At 39.2% G+C, this 23192-nt stretch overlaps 1 protein-coding gene and 1 pseudogene across 3 annotated transcripts in view; one reads left to right on the top strand and one right to left on the bottom strand.

Moving 5' to 3' along the window:
- uts2r (urotensin 2 receptor) overlaps positions 1-23192 on the bottom strand; it is a 76961-nt gene that overhangs the window by 36922 nt on the left and 16847 nt on the right. The gene's annotated exons all lie outside the window — the stretch shown is intronic.
- On the top strand, positions 23026-23143 carry LOC114482057 (uncharacterized; annotated as a pseudogene).

The raw sequence follows: 23192 nt of genomic DNA, 5'->3' as shown, positions 1-23192 counted from the left end.
ATGCTATAAAAAACGTTGATGCCATTACGTATCTATGAAAATCCTGTAATGAATGAATCTGATCCTGAGATTTGGGCTGAACAATGAGAACAATAGTGTTAATACAAAAGCATGTCAGTCTGCAAACTAAAGAACACAGAGTACATGGATACATTCCCTGTGTTGTTCACTCCAAAGTGGTCACATACAAACTTATTACAGAAATAATATTTGATATTTATCATTTCTATTCAATGCTTCAATATGTTTATTAAAAACGTTCTTCAAATATTGAAAAACTAAAGGACAGCGATCTAATTGGAATGGCCTTGCTGAACTTTGTGCATGAAAAATCTAAAATGTTTTTTTTTTTTTTTTGCACTTTATTACCATAATAAAGAGTTGTATTACTGTTATAAATATGTGATTGGAAATGTTAAGAGATTTAATAATAACATAATGCATTGGATTTATACAGCATCTTTTTTTGGTCACTCAAAGCACTTTACTCGCATTATTCTTTCACTCCACCCTTAGTGGTGGTAAGCTAGGTTCAAATTTTTAATGGAGACTCAATTTAGAACTTTGGCACTGCAATGTCACGAAAAGTGTTAAAATGTTTTGTTCTTGCTTTTATTAAAATCTTTGCACAGTACATTAGAGACGGATGGTTACCACCTCTGGACCTCGTTCTGCTGGAGATTTTTTCCTGTTAAAAAAAAAAAAAAAATTGAGTTTTTTTCTTCCCACTGTCGCTAAATGCTTGTTCATGTGGATCTTATTGGATTCTTTCATTCTTTCTGACTATGGACTTCATATTTTGTATTGAGATGACTTTGTTGTAATTTGCGCCATATAAATAAAATTGAATTGAATTGGATTTTGTAATTTTGCCTGCTTTGGTGAAATGTTTTTGGGTCTGTACTATTGAAATAATAAATGAAATAACCAGATATGATCTCTTATTCAAAGCAACAAAAGCAGCTTCAAGTCGCAAATTTACCTGAAAACTTTTTCAGTTTCGCATCTCAGTGGCTACGTTTTTAGACGAGCTTATACATTGACATTATAAAGACATGGACTTTGTTCAAAAAAGCAAACAAACAAATAGGTCAAATGTTTTTACTTCCTCAAAACTATAAAAGGACATAATGTCACATATAGCAGCAGTGTTTCTCAAATGGGGGTACCCCTAGGGGTACGCAATGGCACAACAGGGGGTACTTGAGAGTAAGAGAGAGAGAGAGAGACAGTCCCACCCCAGGCGTGATATAACCAGAAATGATAAAAACTATAGACACGCTACATCAGTGTTTTTCAACCTTGGGGTCGGGACCCTTGGGTCGGCTTAAATATCGGAAGAACTTAAATAGATTTTTACATTTCTTCAATTATTTTTCTTTTTTTTAAAATGAAAACAACACACAATCATAAACTCCTGTATTTCTGTGTGTTCACTTTGTGAAATATAAATGTAGTTCAACTAAAATGCAGTAAAAAGCTCAAAAAGGATCTAAAACTAAATCTTGATATAAAAATGGGGTCACAATCGGAAAAATGGTTGTGAACCACTGCACTAAATACTGTTTATTTCCACTTATTTACAATATGACATTTGTTCATTCCGTCATTATGCTCTATAGATGTTTTTAAATATATAAATTTAAAAATGTTGTGGTCGGACAAAGGGGGTACTTGGATTCAGAAATAAGAGAAAGGGGTACTTGAGCCTAAAAAGTTTTAAGAACCACTGACAGAGTGTCTGATGTTAAATAAACTGTCCATTTTCATCACCCTTTTTTAGGCCATACAAACATTTGATTTACAGTTAAATCCACCCGTTTCATTCCCAAAGCTTTAATTTCTAATCGAAGGGCCCAGCATAAGATGTTGAATCGTGTCTATAACCATCTGACCGTGAGCCTCAGTAACTGAGCGCAAGAGCGATGTCGAAATACATCAACTTTGAAGCCTGTTCTGTGAACAAACAGCCAGACATGTTATTGATCGTATTAGCTTTTCGTGCCTTCTACATGACTGTGATTTATTGCTCTGGATTAGCCTTAGCAGAGTGTGCCTCTTTTAGCAAACAGCCACACGCAAACAAATGTACACAGATGTCTGTAAACAGCGATTGCAGGGCCCTTTGTTACCATGGATACTGCTCCTATAGGTTTTAGTCATGCTGTTTACCGATGTGGTCCATCGAAGGTTGATTTTCTGTGTTTGGGTTAGGAGCTATAGACAGAAGAAATCAGCAGATGTTGAAAACGTATTTAAAGTGTTTTGAAGCAGGTTAAGAAGACCTACAGAGCCTGTACTATGAAGCTGGATAAGTACAGTATATCCTGGATATCTCTCCGTTAGCGGGCTTCACCTAACCAAACTCTCTCCGTCACAGGGCAGCTGCACTATGAAGCAGGTTATCAACACGTTCACTTAATCTAGGTGATTTCAGCCTGGCTACGTTACGTGTGTTCTCACATGAAACAGGTAGAGTTTGCATCTTCTGACCAATCACAAACAATTCAGGAATAGTTCTTTCAGAAATATGAATAATTAAAATCTATAATTAAGATCAAAAACTAAACTGCAGGAAGGAATGAATGCAGGCAGATAATTGATGACTGTTAATGCTTAAATTTGTGAGCTTATACAATAGTAATTCATGGGACCATAAACAGACACTCTGATCAGTTTCACTTTACTAAGGCACAGACCTTGTTTGTCACTCTGATGCTGCGTTCATACAGCTCAGCCTACATCATAAGGTGGACAATATTTGTATTTTATACAGCCTGGATTATTTTACAGGGCTGAGGCTCTCTGGCGACTCAGCGCAAATGAATGAATGAATGAATTTATCAGTCTGAAAGCGCCCGACGCACATAGCAGGCTTTATCAGCTGACTAATGTAGGTCAGTCCAAGAGTACTGTTGGGCAGGTCGTCTACCAAGAGAACCGATTGATCAGGATTTGATCCACATCTTAACCTGGTACTGACCAGGTTTGCCTTTCAGCATAAGGTCCCATGGTGATTTAACCCGGTAAGAGGTTAACCAGCATTGTAGTGCAGCACACATAGAATAAATCTAGCGCACTAATAGCTTCGTAGTACAGGCCCTAAAAGAATGAAACAGGAAAGGAAACTTAATAATAAATCCTCATTATGTAAAGTCTCTCTGTTCAGCTAATTCATCAAACATTCTCATACAATACTAAAGGGAACATGCTGTGGGTTTCAGGTCCTAACCCTGCCTGGCCTGTGGGATGCTATTCCCCTACCCAATTAAAGTTGATTCCCACAAATGCGTTTCCTTTGATAAATAATGCAACCATTGGGAAATTGTTGTTAAATAAAGCATTTAATTCCAATATGGTACAGTTTAGCAATCTCTTAAAGACAAGTCATTGGGAATTGTTCTAGTGAGACGACCCAGCAGCAAATTTTGCTATAAATGAAACATCAAACTCTTCCTGACAGCAGAAAAAGCAAAAGGGAAATAAATTAAATAGATAATTAGTTATATGAAGGTGAGTTGATTCATGGGTTCTACAAGGGTTTTGAGGCACTTAAGGGGCAGTAAGTCAAGGAATCTTCAGTGTGTTTTTGTGTAATTGTGAAATTTAACTTCTCTGTGTCAAAGGGACCAAGAAGTCTGCCCCTTATCCCATGAAGTAATTACTTTCCAAAAATGGCAGACCAGCTTAGCAGATCACCCACCATTTCCTGATTTTTTTTTAGGTCTCAGCCAATCAGTCAAGCTATATCTATACTGTATATGATCTATGGCCTAAAGCAACAGCAACTAGAATGGATGGTTAGGAACTCAAAATGAAAAATGGGGAGGAATGTCAAAATAAGGTTTCAGACATGTATTTCTTTTAGTGTTTGTATCTGCACACAAATTCTGTCAGGAAGTGATTCATACACATATTTAGCTCTGTTGTTTGTCAGGCCCTGAAAGTGTACAATCTAGAATTTTCTGAAATACATGTCGCACAGTCAAAAAATAAATATCATGGTTCTGTCAATTTGCAAAAACCATTTGGACTTAAAACAGGATAGAATCCCCGAGACCAAAACAAGTGTACATACAGAGCTTGACAAGAAGTCATTCTCTTACTTATACTTCAAACACCCAACAACCAGATCTAAGGTTGGCCATTTTTTATCCCAATCAATCAACTGTTAAGAACTTTTAAAAAATTCCTTGTCAACATGTCTGTATTTTTAGTTTTCTGTTCTTGCTGCACTTAACTTCTGTCTGTAACGCTTAAATGTTCTGTTTTAAAATAATTATAATGTCCAAAACAGGTCTACTTTGTAAATGAGACCTTGTTTTGTTCAGTGGGACTTACCTTTATAAATAAAGATTATAAATAAATGTGTTGTGGTATCAGGTTCCAACATGTCAGTATCAGATCCAATAACTCCTGTAGGTTGCGGCGCATGTGTCTGGCAAATGCCTCAGGTGCGTGATTGGATTGAGACATTGGGAATATGCAGGGTGAGTGAACACCTCTCAGTCATTGTCATGTTTATGGGAACAGGTGCCATCGGGAAATCCCTATTAAAGAGTGTATGTTTTCACAAACAGTACGAACAGATTGTGCTGGAGTGAAATGCATATGGAATGCAAGACCAACAGTTCCCCAGTAAAACTCTGAGATAACTAGCGTTGCCTTGCTTCAATAGGCTTGTCCTCCTCTTATAATTCATCCTGTTAAGAACATAATCGCAAATATTATGTAAAAGAATACATAATGAATCTAAATAAACCTCTTGTTTAATATGTTAAGCTTTACTTTATTCAGACAACTGTACTTCAGGAAATCCATTTTGATCTCTTGACATGTTTCGACTGTCAACTGCCAGTCATCGTCAGGGGCGGCTGCTGATTGCTTTGATGTGTCCTTTGAAGTTTTCTCGACTTCTTGAAAAAGACAAGGTGGCTTTCCTTTTGAACAGTTGTGTGAATAAATGAAACCTTTACGTAGTATTCAAAAAGAATCTTGCTGGACTGATTACGTGGAAGTGAAGAAAGCATCTTTTTTCACTGCTCTGTGGTAAAGTTATGATGAATAGATATTTATTATGAGGACAGCAATGTACAGATCCTGGCAAGATAAATCAGATGGTTTAAAAGTGAGATCAAGGATGCCATATGTCTAAAACAGAAAACACATCTGTTAACTATAATCCTTTGTGTCCTTGTGTGTATGTTTTGCTGTTGTATATACCAAGGTTTTGTCTTGCATCCTGCATTTTTCAAAATAATAATTCATCAAAAGAAACCAGATTAATATTGATAGATATGCTGATGATACACTACTTTACATTGTCCTATCAGCTGATGACATTGGCCCCTAGATACATTTGTGGAATGTATTTTATACATTTATACTTGACAAATAATTTCGTAAAGTCGTAAAAACGACTTGTTATCACTCCAAGAGCCTTCAGATAACGAATGCTCCCGCTATTCACATTTCTGAGCAGTGAAAAATCTTGGGTTATTTTAAATTCTACAGTAAATTGTAATGCTCACATCCAAAAATACAGTAAGTAGTGGGTTTCATCATCTTGAGAATATTACAAATTTTATCCCAAGCCAACACCAGGGCAGTAATCCACAGTTTCATAACCTGCATAATTAATAACTGACATTCTTTCTGCTCTTTTGCTCTACTACAGTTAATATTAAATGAGCCCATTAGATGTTCAGGTCCTTAGGCACCAACGTTTTAGCTCTGTATGAAGTTTTGAACTAAATGCTTTGTAAGGAATAATTTTGTCATTACAATTGTAACGTTTTAAAAAGCTGGTACAGGTTAATCAAACATTATGTATTTATTATGTTAAATTATTTGCAAATAATTTTATTCCTTTCTTTATTTTTTTATTGGATATATGGATTTTGCTTAAAAAAAAAACTAATGATTTCATCTTGCACTTTAAAATGAAAACTGAAAGTTATTTTATTTCATATAAATATGTTGTGTCAGTTGTGGGACAGTGTTTCTTCAGTAGTTACAGTGTATAAATAATATTTTATATGTGTGAATGTTCATGCATGTGTCAGGGAAGTGGTAACAGTATCTTCTGTTTGGTAATGGCAACAGGTACAGTATATCTAATACCTTTAGACAAAAGTCCAGCTTTATTTAATAAAATACCTTTTGTTTGTTTAGCACATTGTAAGAATGTGAATAAGACACAGAATGCAAGAATGTTAGAGCCTCTGCAGAGCCACTCAGAAACCTGTATTTATTTTGTTATGGGATTGATGGAAGCTCAGACATTGTTTAGCTACTGCCAGAGGGATGCTTCCCTACTCAAATCAATCAATTCCAGTTATTTTAAAAGGCATATCACTCATTTTACAAGGTCAGCATCTGTCCGACTCCTGAGAGAGTAGCTTGGGCCTGAAAAACGGACAAATCTGCAGTTGCGTTCACTACTGCAACAATATTTCACACTGATTGACGCTTCCGCAGCTAGATACTTCACGGTTCAGGGCTTAAATTCCATAACAGATGTGGTAAAGTGGGGAAAAAAAAGGAAGCAACTGGGTTTAGATGGCAAATCCGTTGCACTAAAAAAAGAAAACACTTGCTGTCCCTGACAGAGAAGGAGAACTAGAAGTAGGTAAAGGGATTTGGAGCTGCTTAATACAGCAGGACATGCATTAAGAGGAATGAGTGAGAGCCTGATTTTCTTAAACGTCTGACTGTTGCTTGTGAAAGTGCTTTATGGTCCCTTTAGACCACAATGGCAAATTGTGTGCAGATGCCAGCCGCTTTTGCCCAAGGTCAGAGGATAAGTATTAACCGGCATGCGTGTAGCCTAGGACCTGAGGACTATAAACTTCTGTTCTTCACTGACACAGAAATTCCATTTATTTTCTCATCTTTTCGCTCAATGTATGTTTTTTTTTTTCCCCTTCTTGCTCCATTTCTTTCCCATCACTTCAATCTCATGATACAAGAAAGGCAGAATGATTCTTTTTTTAAGCTCACCGTTACACATGAATCATTAAAACGTAACCTGTCGTTCATGCTCTCCATCTTCCTGCTCCTAGCCTCGGCCCTTATCAGGCTTCATTTTGCCTCCAGACGATGGGTAATCTAGCAGTTGGATGGAAAGCTTTCTAAAAGGCTCAAGGATGTCTTTGCATTATGGAAGGGAGGTGGAAAAGTACGCTAAACTGCTTATGGATATGTGTGAGATCACTTCACTTCTGCTTCCTATGACTGCAGACTAGGGACAGTCGAGATGTTATTTTACTCTTCTGACATTCAACTGGAATATGTGCATATTGTTAGCTACTGTACATGTTTTATTTCATTAATTTTTCCTTTGGCCTCTCAACATCCAAGGTCTTCTTCTTCTTTCTTGGTTATTGGCGTGTTGTAACCAACTTGAATAGATGTATAAGCATAACGCCAACACGTCAAGGTCAACAACTTCTTAATTGGTTATTGGTGTATTGCAACCATCTTGAAAAGGTGCATATCACCACATATTGTACTGGAGTGTGTAAACTCAACATCAGAGGTCCCTACGAAAAGCTTCTTTTTTATCTTCTTTCCTGGTTATTGGTGTATTGCAACCAATTTGAATAGGTGCATATCACCTGCTACAGTTTTATTTCATTACTTTCCCATTGTCAACAAAAAGCTTCTTAAATATATAGGTTATATAAAGATCAAAGGGTGCTAAAAGGAGCCACCTGATTGGCTATTCTGATTCTGATTTAGTACAATAACATATTACATGACTTTGCATTAATATTAGTTGCTAAAAAGCTTGTTGACTTCAGAAAACCAATCGACTGTATCACAACCATCACATTTCACGTGTTTCTGCAGTAAATAACCCAGGTTACACAAGTGAACTACATTGACTCAAGCATAAGAAGAAGTCTGATGGAGATTCTATCAGTCTTGTGGCAAGCAGCGATAAATCACACTGTGAGTTCGAGGACACGCAGGGACACGAATAAAAGTCATCGAAAGCAGTCGACTCAGTTGCTGTGCTTCCTGCATTACTGACGTCTTACAAATAATAAATGCTTACATTGAGGCATTCTAACTGCAAAGTATACCCGATAATGTAAAAATATGTAGAAATAATACATTTTTGAGCATTAAATTATCAGCAGAGTCCCTGCTTCATCATCCTAAGATCTAAGTGACGGTTGCAACATTTACAGGAACCCTGGAAAGATCAGGACCAGCTCGATCAATCCTGGTCGCCATATAATCATGTTGAACTGCAGAAAAGGGTGAGTCGAAACATATTGATCACAGCAGACAGCGTGGCCTGTAGCAATTACGATTAAACCTTCCTGTCACCTATGCTAGCAGAAGAGCAGCCATTCTCCATTTCCAATTTTCCAAAATAGCAGCTCTGAGATGCACAGATGTGGGATCAATAAGCCATTTCACCATCATGGATGGAGGAGAGAAAATTAGCATGGACATTCCAGCTCAAACTCCGCAGAGGTGACTTCACTGATTCTGCCAAATGACGACCTCTGGACCCAACGCCTACGCAGCAACACAACGCTCAAGATGATAATAAGCCCTCACACATATAACGGGGTTAATGACGCATATATCAATATTTCTATAACATGCTTTGTTCCAGGCTCAGACAGTTGGGGTGGCTTTAAAGTGAGTGCATATTGAGACAGGATTTAAACTGTTATAATCCAAGCATGAGCATGTCTGGTCAGTGAGGTAATGATTATTTTATGACAATAAGGTTTCTCTTCACTGATTTTTAATGGGTACAGCAGTACCATTAAAATGCTATCACTGATATAAGACTTTGAAACTTACTAATTCTCACAGGCATGGCTTTGGACACTTGGACCAAAGTGTATGACAGATTTATGTGTGATTTAGAGTTGTCACGATACCAAAATGAGTAAACACGATACTATACCAGACAAAGTATCACGGTTCCGGGTAATATCACGATACTGAAGCTTTTTTGTTATTATTATTATGATCTGCAATGTATTTGTACAAGTTATAAATACGTATTAATTACGTATTGTGTTGTTTGGTGCATGATAAGACTTAATGAACAAAAGCATATAAGCAATAAAAAAAAATTGCAAAAAATATCCAGTTTCCTTTGCACATCAATTTATGTTTAAGTAATATAAATAATCAACTTAGAATAACAAATCATCTGTCTTTAAAATAAATAAATAAATAAAACTATTTGACAATAATGCTTCTTCTCCAATATAATAAACCATAGAGGATAAAATACAAAAAACAGGAACTGATTCCCTGAGAAAACTGTATTTGTAGCATTTTCTGGGTGACGTCACTGGTGTTTTATGAGACTGGATGTGATCCCTCCTTTGTATGTATAAAATTTGTAAATATTGTTTGAACATTGTAAATATCTCTGTGAATAAAAAAAAAGATCTCTCTGAGTGCAGAAAAACAAACGATAAGTGTTCCCTCCTTTGGCTCCTATAGCTGGTGACAGCGCCTGCACAGTAGATCTCCTATTTTTTTACTGTCTCTGCCTCGTTTAAAGCCAAAATAGGAATTTTGGAGTTTGGTTTTTTGAGCAAAATTAGTGGCGCTGCTGACGCCGACACCGCAGCGGCAGACTCGCTGCTCTGGCCCGGTGCTTCTGCCATGTGTTGTCTTGTGTGACTGTAAGCCGTGCACGCGTCCAGGCAAGACAGAACTTTAGCTTGTTTGCTTGTTTTGAAGCGAGTTTCTGTCGAAGCGGAGCTGTCTTCATGGAGTTCGTTCTTGCCGGTGTAGTAAACACGAACAGCCAATCAGCTAACAGACGGGCGGACCCAGCGGCCAGAAACAGCCTATCATATCTCCGGACGTCACCAGTAACAGGCAAACAGCCAATCATTCAGCAGCTGTGGAGTTTGGTTGCCATGTTGGTTTGTTTTCAAGTGAGGAGCGTGCAGTGAGCTTAGACTGTGCAGTGAGAAGCCATGATTTGTAGTAAAATAGTTTAAGTTGATGCTTGAAATGATTGAGTTGTTTTTTTTCAAAATGTTTACACTTGTTTAAAATGACTAAAATAATAATTTACTGCAGCCCTTATTGCTGCAAACTTTAAGTAACTTCTCTGTTATGACTAACCTGGAATGAGACACTTAATCAAAGGAATTGATTAAAAATGAAGCTACAAAACAATCTAATCATTGCCAATTCTGACACTGTTTTCCACAGTAAATAAACCCATAAAGTCAACTGACATCTTGCAACCAAAGTCAATATTGTTAACCCCCCTTGCACCCCTAAGCTTTACACCCACACTACTCCCTTTCACTTAGCAGTGCCTGGCTCAATAGCCCCCCATCACTATGATTGAATTTCATCGACATTATGACCTCCAGCTTAAGGCCCACTACTCCACTCTTAATTGGTTTGAACTGTTTCCAATTACACCACTGCATTGAAAAGGTTCTTCACAAAGTCACCAACTCTGGTCACTTCTCAACCTCCAATGATTGGACCGTCGCTTTCAACTCAATCAACCACTCAATCGGACTTTCCTGACTCTTGTCCAGCTGTATTATCACTAACGGCACCCTTTCCTGGCTTATGTCTTGTTTATTAGACAGAAGGCAATTCATCAGCATTTGAGATCGCACCTCCTCTTCTGCTACGCTAAACCAAGGTGTCCCCCAGGGTTCAGTGCTTGGTCCTCCCCTGCTTTTTTGTACTTGTTGTCTCTTGACAAAATCCTTTGTCAAACAGCCTTACCCGCCTGCTGCTGAATTCCTCATTACCTTCATTATTACATCCAAACTTGGCAACTTCAATAATCTCCTTTATTAGGGTGACCATATTTTGACTTTCGAAAAAGAAGACACTTGGGCTGACTTGGGCTGACTTCGGCATACTCGTCATACTCGACGTTTTCTTGTTATTGTCAATAAGGTTTAAAAATTAATTTCTCTCTTTAAAACAAAAACATCTAGAATCAATGGTTACTCAAGTCAATCACATTTATTACACATCATAACTGTGGCTCCCAACCATTTTTGGAACGTGACCTCATTTTTATATCACAAATTTCTAGCGACTCCAAATATTTTTTTTTTTTTCTAGAATAGGTTATTAATCATGTTTGTTATATTCTGTGTTACAAATACAGAGTAGCCAGAGTGACGAGATATGCCAGCTCAAATATTTTTTTTATACTGTATTATATTTATTAATTTACATAATTGTTTTTTTCTTCTTTTCTTTATACTACACTTTATTTAAAATAGATTTATATTTCAGAAAGTGAAGATACAGATCACAACTGTTTAAACCGTGTGTTGTGTTTTAAATTAAAAAATAATAATATTTTCACATAAAGGCTTTATGATCCACCATCCATTCTCATCATTACACTACAATTTGTTATTCACATCACTACTCCAGAACCTTCACTGGCTCCAAGGTAATTCAATTATCTTAACATTAAAAGCTTGTCACTGAAAACTTCAACAAGTACTTTCCCATGTTCAAATCTATCTGTTTATGATTTCCATGTTCTCTGTTTTTATGCTCTGTAATGCTTCTTTGAGTTTTTTTTTGGGTAACAAAATTATAAATTAAATGTATTATTTCAAAGTCTATTATTAGTATTGTTATTATTCAAATCCAGTATAGCAGACGTCAAGATGGGCAATTTCTTTTTAAACCTGATCTTGAGCCAACTCATTAATTTACTTCCTTTATGTTGTGAACATAAAGTATACTCTCTATTCGTGGTGCAGCTGGATCCCTGACCACAACACTCAAGTATCATACTTTGACCTTCAGAAACTCCACTTCTTCTTCTTTTTCTTCTTAAAATGTATACGCATCTAAAGATTCTTTCAATGAATAAACACAAAAAAAAAAAAAAAAAAAAAGAATCACTCAAATAAATACTCTTGATACAAAGCTTTAAAGGTACAGAAGTTTCCTGGACATCGGGTTTGGTATAGTTTGTTTTTTTCCAGCACATGAATTATTCACTTTTGCTGCTCAGGCGGAACCATCGCAGAGAGACGTTTATTGAAAATATATTTTGGGTTGTTTTGTTTGAAAAATGAAACGTCCTTTGTATGACTAATATATCCTCCTCTTATCTATAAGGAAAAGGGAAAGCACTTTCACCTGCCACTTTAATAATGACAATGCAAGATATGTGACTTTGTTGGTAGAAAATACAGTTTAAAATAGGAACTCGAGAGTCAACATTACATGAAGGCTTATTGTGAGACTTTGTTCTTATATTCAGAGCCTTTCTCATAAGCCTGCTTTTGTTTGAGACAACAACTATGCAACATGGCATGTACCGATAAAAACAAATCAATGGCTTCATGGCATAGCCCTTATCTCTGGTCATTTCCTGAGACACTTTTCAAGTGTATTATATTTCCAATCCGAGTGTGAAGGGAATAATGATAGAATAATTACAAATGTTGAAGTACAGATTTCATGCTCTTGCGTCTGAGGTTAATAATAAACCCTAGCTCTTTTTGATTAGGTTTTGCAGAACAGGCTTTTAAAATGTTAATATATATATATATATATATATATATATATATTTAAAAAAAAAATCCCTGCTTCAACATGCCCTCATTATTGGATTTCCCTGCAATTTTCCGCCATCTTTAATGCAAGGCAGGCTATGCTCTGAATGTATGATCTTTATCAGCATGCATTATGAGTTTGTGCACCTACATGAAGATTGCCAGCCAGCTGTCAGCACACCTTTTATATAGGAAAGAACTCGATGCCTTCTGTAATGGTTAGCAAAGTCTATAAGCTCATGTTACCAAAAAGTGTTCCGCTGAGACCTGAACTCTGTGTGGAAAGCAATAAAAATAATGACAACCTGGCAGTTTAAAATGATTGTAAGAGGCATGCTGAGATTTTTAATAGTCCCTGTATGATGAAATAGAATTTCCAATGATCCCACAGGCCTACAAGCCCTGCTTCATTCATTGCCTCCTTTTTCCAGTTTGGATTATGCTAATCACAACCACACACCCAACATAGCGTGCATACCCAGTCTATCTTTAGTATGTAAAAGCTAAGCAAAATATTATATATATATTCCCCCCAAAATTTTTGGAAAGGGCCTATTAATGCAAAAACACACTGATGTTTTATTAAATAATTACTGTAGCAGGCGTTCAAAATCAACCAATCAATCAATTCATCAATATCCTTTATTTAACCAGGTAAAAAAACCATTGAGATTTAAAAACCTCTTTCATAAGAAGCCAGATTCCGCCACAAAAAAAAAAAAAAAGAAATCACCACAGGAAGTCCTAATTATGAGTTAGTAAAGTCATAATTATGAGATACAAACTGAGCAACTGCTGCTGTCTACAAACACTGACCGTTACCATTTTTACTTACACTTTGGATAATAATTCAATCAAGACACACATTTTGTCTGGTTGTTCAGTTAGAATTTAACAAATGTTAGATAGGCAAGGCAAATGTATTTCTATAGAGCATTTCATACACAAGGCAACTCAATGTGTTTTACATGATCAAAAAGTGCAACAGAAAACATTCAACAGCTTAAAATCAATAAGAACATTACAATTAGCAGAAAAAACATTTAAAATCATCAACAAACACATGACATCAACAACATGACCAAAAATCTCTCTCTCAATCATATGCAGTAGAGAAAAACAGTGCCTTTAACTTTGATTTAAAAATGTTCACATTAGGTGCTGACTTCAGCTCTGCTGGCAGTTTGTTCCACTTCTTTGCAGCATAACAACTAAACACAGCATCACCATGTTTACTGTGAACTCTGGGCTCCACTATCTGACCTGATAGGTCAGAAGACCATTAGAATAGTCCAGTTTGCTGGAGATGAAACCATAGACCAGTTTCTCCTGATCTTTCTGAGTCATTAGTCTTTCACTCTGGAGATGTTCTTTAGGTAGTAGAAGGCTGTTTTTGATCGATTTGATCTGACTGCTGAAGGTCAGCAGGTTAGATCTGAGTCAATCAGAACACCAAGGTTTTTGACTTGGTCTTTAGCTTTTAAAGATCGAGACTCAAGATAAGTGCTGACAGCAGTCCTCTTTTCCTTGTTACCAAAGACAATCACCTCCATCTTGTCATGGTTTAGTTGAAGGAAGTTTTCACTCATCCAGTAGTTTACTTTTTCTAAACAGTCACACAACACCTCAATGGGACCATAGTCATCTGGGTTCAGTGATAGATATAGTTGTGTGTCATCTGCGTAGCTCTGATAATCAACTTTACGGCTCTGTAAAATTTGTCCTAAAGGAAGCATATAAAGGCTAAACAGAAGGGGTCCAAGAACAGAGCCCTGAGGAACCCCACAGGACATTGGTAATCTGTCAGATTCAAAGTTTCCAATGCTTACAAAATAACTTTGCTCTTCCAAGTAGGACTTAAACCATTGCATTACTTTTCCATTTGGTCCAACCCATGTTTGCAATCTGTGCAACAAAATATAGTGTAGAAAATAGTTGAATAACATGAATAAGTCTGTATTGCAAAATAATTCTGTCACATTTTTGGTATGTTTCTTTGCAACTTTACATAAAAATTATTTTTTTGTAATTATGACTTTCTATCTCATAAGTATGACTTTCTTTCTCACAATTATGACTATATCTCATAAATATGACTTTCTTTCCCATTGTTATGACTTTCTTTCCCATAATTATGACTTTCTTTCCCATAATTATGGATTTCTATCTCATTATTACCATTATGGTTATTTATTTTCTTAGTGGCAGAAACAGGCTTTCATACTTTTTACAAGACTGAAAAAAAAAAAGTAAAAAATGTCCATCTGTCAGCTCCAGCGAATATGTAAAACCTGGTAGGAAAATCGACTACATAATCTTCCTAATGTCAGAAGGTCAAGACTGTAGCTGAATATGGAAGATAAGTGAATGATATATTGATCAAACCATCCTCCTCCTCATCTGTATTTGTTATGAACAAATATTAAGAGTGCTTGTTTTTGTGTTGTTCTTTTTAAAGAATGAAATAAATGTAATTGCAATGTGGTCAAATCCTTGTAGCAGTAACCGTAACATATGCAGCTATTATTAAGAGCATTCACCACATTGTGTAATTACTCCACCCTTAATCCTGCTCTTTGTGGTAAACCGCACATTAGCATTGGGACATGTTAGCTTAAATCCAAACCCATCAAACAAAGGTATCATGGCTTTCGTGAGAAAAAGCCCAGAGTATAATGACTCTCAGGGGGTAATGCTTTGCTCAAAGCGTGGTGGTATTAAACAGGAAATAAGAATAGAGACTGGTTTCAGAACATCTAGCTTAGCATTCCCCAGCATGTTTAACCAAAGCTAAGAAAATGAAACAAACTTGATGTATTAACCTGGTTTATTGAGCACTTTGTGCATCTGGTATTATTAGAACTTTGACATAATAGGCTACAGTCACTTCAATAGGTCATTTTAGAGACTGCCTGTGGGGTATCAGTTAGCACTTCTGATTCACAGCAGGGAAGCCTGTCAAGGACCTTTCTGTGTGAAGTTTCTATGTTCTCCCCGTGTGGGAGAACATAGTGGGATCTCTCCTGATAAACCAGCTTCCTCACACAATCCATAAAACATTGATGTTAGAATAGAATCCTTTTCACTGTCAATGCACAAAGTATAACAAAATTGCTCATTGCCCACTCAACAACATTCAAGTACGCTTAAAAGATTCACGCCAAACGGACACAGTACTCATAAAAACAACATAATGTATGCTAAAAGTCTATCAAAATAAAAAGTTCATCCGTATAAAAGTGCATGAGTATAAAATATTAGAAAAGAGACCAATTTAAAAAGAGACAGTATTTCATTTTCATTTTCAGGCTGATTTGCCCAAATGAGTGAATGAGGCCAGAAGATCAAGTGCAAGTAAAAACGTGTATTTTGAAAATGGATTGATGGATGGGTGGGGAATCATATATCACCACCTTTGACACAAGCACCAATGAAGGATGATGATAATGTTACTTAAAAGAAGACACATATAGTGTAGTTTAATTACTAATGAAAAATAATATGATTTTTAATCACATTATTGTTGATTGATTTGAATGTACTTATTGATTTTTGAACTGTTTAAAATGTTTTCTGTTGCACTTTTTAATCATTAAAAGCACATTGAACTGCGATGTGTATGAAATGCCCTACACATATACATTTGCCTTGCCTTGCCTATTGGCATTTTGATGGTTTTTTACTTATGCTGTCATGGGACAGAGGTGGAAAAATGATATTGAAGATAGGAATTTTAATGAACAAAAACCACCTTAAGGTAGGTTGAAGATGTAGATAAAAAAATGATTTCAGTAAGGTAACATTAACCCATCTCACAACAAATTTTGCAGATTGTAAAGAGGGAACCCACATTAAAAAGATGTATTGAAGAAGAAGAAGAAGAAGAATGCTTAAAGTTTCTGTTGACAGTAGATCAGATATATCTTAGTCTTCTGCCTCAAACTCTTATAGGAGTTTAGTTAGAAGCAGATGCCTCACTATGGGGACACGTAAAGGGAACTTCTGACAGATGAAGAAAAAACGATTCTATAAGAACTTATTCTATTCCTTCTAATCCACATCCCTGTGTGTTTTATATGTGGCTATGCACTAACACACCTAAATCTGATGAATTTTTAATCTTATATAACCTTCGATTGAACTTCTCTCTTTCAGATGTTTTCGAGCAGAGAGATATTAAAAACCAGATCTTTAGAGGTTCCATCAGTGTAGTGCTAAGTTAGTTCAAAGTATTTTCCAATTTTGCAAATCAACAGTAAGTGATTGATTTACTGCAAGAACTGCATAGAGAAGATGTTACTTCTAAAAATTGTCATGAGGCTTTATTTACACCAATATATGGAAATTAACAGGAGAATCATGCCTTTAGAGTGCTCCTTCTGGGAATTCCCTCGTTCTGCTGGGGGACTTCAACGCTCACGTTGGCAGCGACAGTGAGACCTGGAGGGGCGTGATTGGGAGGAACGGCCCCCCTGATCGGAACCCGAGCGATGTTTTGTTGTTGGACTTCTGTGCTCGTCACAGATTGTCCATAACAAACACCATGTTCAAGCATAAGGGTGTCCATATGTGCACTTGGCACCAGGACACCCTAGGCCGCAGTTCGATGATCGACTTCGTAGTCGTGTCATCGGACTTGTGGCCGCATGTCTTGGACACTCGGGTAAAGAGAGGGGTGGAGCTGTCAACTGATCACCACCTGGTGGTGAGTTGGCTCCGATGGCGGGGGAGGATGCCGGTTAGACCTGGCAGACCCAAACGTATAGTGAGGGTCTGCTGGGAACGCCTGGCAGAGTCTCCCGTCAGAAAGAGCTTCAACTCCCACCTCCGGGAAAACTTCAACCATGTCTCGGAGGAGGCGGGGGACATTGAGTCCGAGTGGGCCATGTTCTGTGCCTCTGTTGCTTAGGCGGCTGATCGGTGCTGTGGTCGCAAGGTAGTCGGTGCCTGTCGTGGCGGCAATACCCGAACCCGTTGGTGGACACCGGGGGTGAGGGATGCCGTCAAGCTGAAGAAGGAATCCCACCGGGCCTTTTTGGCCTGTGGGACTCCGGAGGCAGCAGACAGGTACCGACGGGCCAAGCGAAGTGCAGCCATGGCGGTCGCCGAGGCAAAAGCCCGGACATGGGAGGAGTTTGGTGAGGCCATGGAGAACGACTTCCGGACGGCTTCGAAGAGATTCTGGACCACTATCCGGCGTCTCAGGAGGGGGAAGCAGTGCACCGTCAACACTATGTATGGTGAGGATGGTGCGCTGCTGACTTCGACTCGAGACGTTGTGGATCGGTGGGGGGATTACTTCGAAGACCTCCTCAATCCCACCGACACGCCTTCCAATCAGGAAGCAGGGCCCAGGGACCCGAGAGTGGGCTCTCCTATCTCTGGGGCTGAGGTTGCCGAGGTGGTTAAAAAGCTCCTCGGTGGCAGGGCTCCGGGGGTGGATGAGATCCGCCCGGAGTTCCTCAAGGCCCTGGATGTTGAGGGCTGTCATGGCTGACACGACTCTGCAACATTGCGTGGACATCGGGGGCAGTGTCTCTGGATTGGCAGACCGGGGTGGTGGTCCCCCTTTTTAAGAAGGGGGACCGGAGGGTGTGTTCCAATTATAGAGGGATCACACTTCTCAGCCTCCCCGGTAAGGTCTATTCAGGGGTACTGGAGAGGAGGGTCCACCGGATAGTTGAACCTCGGATTCAGGAGGAGCAATGTGGTTTTCGTCCTGGCCGTGGAACTGTGGACCAGCTCTACACCCTCAGCAGGGTCCTTGAGGGGTCATGGGAATTTGCCCAACCAGTCCACATGTGTTTTGTGGACCTGGAAAAGGCATTTGACCATGTCCCTCGGGGATTCCTGTGGGGGGTCCTCCGGGAGTATGGGGTATCGAACCTCCTGATAGGAGCTGTTCGTTCCCTGTATGACCGGAGTCAGAGTCTGGTCCGCATTGCCGGCAGTAAGTCGAAATCGTTTCTGGAGAGGGTTGGACTCCGCCAGGGCTGCCCTTTGTCACCGATTCTGTTCATAACTTTTATGGACAGAATTTCTAGGTGCAGTCAGGGCGTTGAGGGGGTCCGGTTCGGGGGCCTCAGTATTGCATCACTGCTTTTTGCAGATGATGTGGTCCTGTTGGCTCCAACATACCGTGACCTTCAACTCTCACTGGATCGGTTCGCAGCCGAGTGTGAAGCGGCCGGAATGAGAATCAGCACCTCCAAATCCGAGTCCATGGTTCTCGACCGGAAAAAGGTGGAGTGCCTTCTCCGGGTTGGAGATGAGGTTCTGCCCCAGGTGGAGGAGTTCAAGTACCTCGGGGTCTTGTTCACGAGTGAGGGAAGAATGGAGCGAGAGATCGACAGGCGGATTGGTGCGGCGTCTGCAGTGATGCGGAGTCTGCACCAGTCCGTCATTGTAAAGAGGGAGCTGAGCCAAAAAGCGAAGCTCTCGATTTACAGGTCGGTCTACGTTCCAACCCTCACCTATGGTCATGAACTTTGGGTCATGACCGAAAGAACAAGATCACCGGTACAAGCGACCGAAATGAGTTTCCTCCGTAGGGTGGCTGGGCTCTCCCTTAGAGATAGGGTGAGAAGCTCAGTCATTCGGGAGGGGCTCAAAGTAGAGTCGCTGCTCCTCCGCATCGAGAAGAGCCAGATGAGGTGGCTCGGGCACCTAATTAGGATGTCCCCTGCACGCCTCCCTAGTGAGGCGTTCAGGGCACGCCCCTCCGGAAGGAGGCCCCGGGGAAGACCCAGGACACGCTGGACAGACTATGTCTCTCGGCTGGCCTGGGAACGTCTCGGGGTCCCCCCGGAAGAGCTGGAGGAAGTGGCCGGGGAGAGGGAAGTCTGGGCCTCCCTACTGAGGATGCTGCCCCCGCGACCCGGAAACGGCTAAGCGGGAGAAGATGGATGGATGGATGGATCATGCCTTTAAAGGTGGACTGGGAGTGAGAGAAAGTGTGTGTATGTGTAGTGCAGGGGTCTGCAACATGCGGCTCCGGAGCCTCATGTGGCTCTTTGACTCTTTTGCAATGGCTCCCTGTAGCTTTAAAAAAAAAAAAAAAAAAACAATTTTTTAAAGAGACTATTAATGAATAATGACAAATAAAAACAAGATATAACAATTTGTTCACCTAAAATAAATTACGTTGTGCAATGACACTTTTCTGCACCTGTGACTAACCTTAAGTTTTATTTCCCTGGTAAGATAATTAAACCAACAAAAACACTATTCTGGAAGAAAATAGAGATTTTAATTGTGTGGGGACAGATTCATTTAAGCACCAATGTGCCGGTTAAATATGCATGTTTTATGTGTGGCAAGAAATGAGTAATGTGTTGACCACATAATCATGTGTTATCAAATTCAAGTTACTTTTTGCGGCCTTTCAAATACATTAACTAAAAAATAAAATATTCTTTATATAACATTGTGTTCATGTAAACTGAGATGTGTAAGAATTTGAAGATGCAACATACTGTTTTATTTCTTGATGTCAATTTATTTTAAACCGTTTTTAAGTTGCCATTTACATAAATGAAATCAAATAAAATCAAACATTCTATTTAATTTGAACTTTATAGAATTTAATACACTGTATTGTCTTCCATGAGAAGGTATTTTTGGCTCCAGGAGGACTTTAATCCAGGTGAGATGAGGTTAAATGGTTCCTTTGAGAGTAAAGGTTGCAGACCCCTGTTGTAGCGGGAGAAGTATGGATATAGACTTTCCCATTGTTATATAGTATGACAGTTGTCAATTAACACAAAGCAGGCTGTTTCTAATGATTCTCAGCAGGACACACACTGATACTTGTGGAAGTTTTTGTGGGGACTCTATCAAGATCATTGGTTGAGGTAATTAAAAAAAAAAGTAAAATAGACATTTTAGTTTTGGTACTTTATTTTCAAAGTGTTCTCGTAGTCCCCGTGAGGGTAATACAAGTGTTTATGGAGTGATTGGGGGGGTTTCATCACCCCCTGCTGTCCAGAAAACAGCACTTGCAACTTTCCTGCGTCCGACCTGGTGTCAAGACGTACTGCTTTAATGGCAGCCCAATACAAACACACTGTCGTCACAGCAACAGGAATGCGCACACACTCGCAACCCAGCGCTCCGTCAGGCACATACCTGTCAAGTTTTGGATTTGAAAATAAGGGAAATTTTAAGCTACGAGCAGTCCTACCACCTCAACCAAGAAAGACAGTTCTGGGTTAAATTTGCTGGAACAAAATGCTACACAGGCTCATTTATTAACAAACAGCTGCACAATATGTGCCACTTTTGGCTTTTTCACCTGCAAGGGACAGCACGTGTGAGTGAGTTCTGTAGTGTAGCTTGTTATGGGGAAGGTCTGGGTTAGGACGCACTCAGAAATCCATCAAACTGAGCCTTGCATTGTGTTCTGAGAAGTAAAAGCAGTAACTCCTAAAACTAGTATTTTGATACAAATGAAGTTATGATATAATACTGTAGTTTTCTATATCGCCAAAATAGAAAACTCGATACATCGCCCAGCTCTAATTCCTAAATTATAAAACAGCCTAAATGAAAACATAAATGAGTATATGAAGCACGTGTTTATTTAATATACTTACAGTTTATATACAAGTCAACACGTTGCATATTTACTGTTAATTTCACATTGCTTGTCTTTAAGTTGGACATTTACATTTTATTTTATTACATATTTTATTATAATTTTTCATGCTCACTCATGTGGTTCTCTGGTATTCACTAATGACTTATTAGACACATTTATTGTTGCAGACTTTACATCCTTTAACACTTTTTAAAGCAGTGTATATTTGTGGTGCTTGTGATTGGCTGATTTGTCATGGTGACGTACGTTGTTCCTTCTGCTGTGGGAGACGTTAAAATCTCAGTTATTAATCTAACAGAACTTGTAACTGTGTCACATTCTGCTGCTCTTTAGGAAGATTTTACAACGTATTTACACGACTTCTTTGATTATTTCTCCGAAACATTGTGACGGTTTGGCAGTTTGTGAATGGTTATTGTTGCTATGAATGTTAGGTTCTGTTTTTATGGGTGCCAGCCAGGTTTCCCTCCTGACGTATAGGATATTTGTATTAGTATGAATTTTGTTTTGTCTGTACAGTCGATGAGTTTCCTTTAAAATGTCAAACCTCACTAGGACATATGCTCCTAGACATACACCCTGTTACATATGACATATAGACTGAAAAAAAACAACACACTCAGGAAATGTAATTCTTTACAAGTATATTGAAGTTGTCCACACCAAATAAATATACACACAGACATGTGAGTGAGTCCTTTGCTCTCCAACACACATCATACAGCTACAACTCAAATACATCCACAAAGGTCCAGAGGAGTCAGAAGTTCTCACTCCCCCCAATTTCCTTGCTCCACAGCGTATCTAAATAAACAGAACTGTGTTTGAAATCATATTCTTTCTTTCAACATGAGATATAAAAATCTTAAACATAACGTTTTTACGTACTGAAAAAAAAGTCAATGACGTCACACAGACGGCAGGCGGAAGTGTGAGTTGACTGCACAAAGCAGGCTAGAATAAACATATTCAATATTATTTTAACATACTTCCTTCAATATCATAACAGCAGTAAATAATAATATATGAAATAAAGGAAACACAAAACAAAAGAAACTCACGGACAGTCCAGTGTCTGGTCAGACGTGTACGTGCGGTGTGCGTCTGACGTCACCGACGCTTTGCAGCTACCAGGAAGCGGTAATGTCTGGGTCTGCGGCTGACTGTTTCCAGCTCTAAAAACTATTTGCGGCAATGACTGGCACCGTGAGTGGATGGACTTCCTCCAGTAAGGACACAATTTGTGAGGGCCTCGAACAATCCGGTATGCAGTCTCCACGGACACGCTCCGCTCCGACCCAGAAACCGATGCTGCTCCTCCACGGCTCGCTGAGGTATGCCATTTAACTACCGCAGGCAGGAGGTATGCCCAGCGGAGGAACCGGGGATAAGCGAATAGGCGAGGAGACAGAGATGGGCGTTAGTGTGAGGTCAGAGTAAGAGGCTGAACAGGGGAGTGAACCGGTGGTGTGGGAAAAAATGAGAAAAATAAGTGACTGAGGCTGCAAAGTCATTTTGCAGGTTGTCACAACGTTTTCATTCATCCATCTATCTTCTGAGTTGTTTCCGGGTTTGTTGCCGCTGTCGGCACTAATCTCGCAAGGACTGTCACTCAGGCCATTTTAGGTGGTAGTTCTCGCAAGGCTAGTGACGGCGTTCAGTTTAGTAAGGCATCTTTTAATTATCAATACATTAAAATACGGGATATTTACGGGACAATATAATACAGGACGATGGTGGGAAAAAGGGGTAAAATACGGGAGTTTCCTGGCCAAAACGGGATACTTGACAGGTATGGTCAGGCAGCACACACACATATCCATCCATCCATTTTCAGAGCCGCTTTTGTCAGCACACAAACAAACACATTGTCGCCATACCAGCCTGTCATTGCCCGATCCCGTTAGATCTCGGAAGCTAAGCAGGTCTGGGCCTGGTTAGTAGTTGGATGGGAGACCACTGAGAATTCCAGGTGCCACAGTGGTATCTGTCATTGTGCCCTTGGGCAAGGCACTTCACCTACATTGCCTAGT

This window comes from Gouania willdenowi, chromosome 19 (genome assembly GCF_900634775.1).
Source record: "Gouania willdenowi chromosome 19, fGouWil2.1, whole genome shotgun sequence".
Taxonomy (NCBI): domain Eukaryota; kingdom Metazoa; phylum Chordata; class Actinopteri; order Blenniiformes; family Gobiesocidae; genus Gouania; species Gouania willdenowi.
The sequence above is the reverse complement of the archived record's forward strand: the minus strand, read 5'-3'. Positions and strand labels throughout refer to the sequence as shown.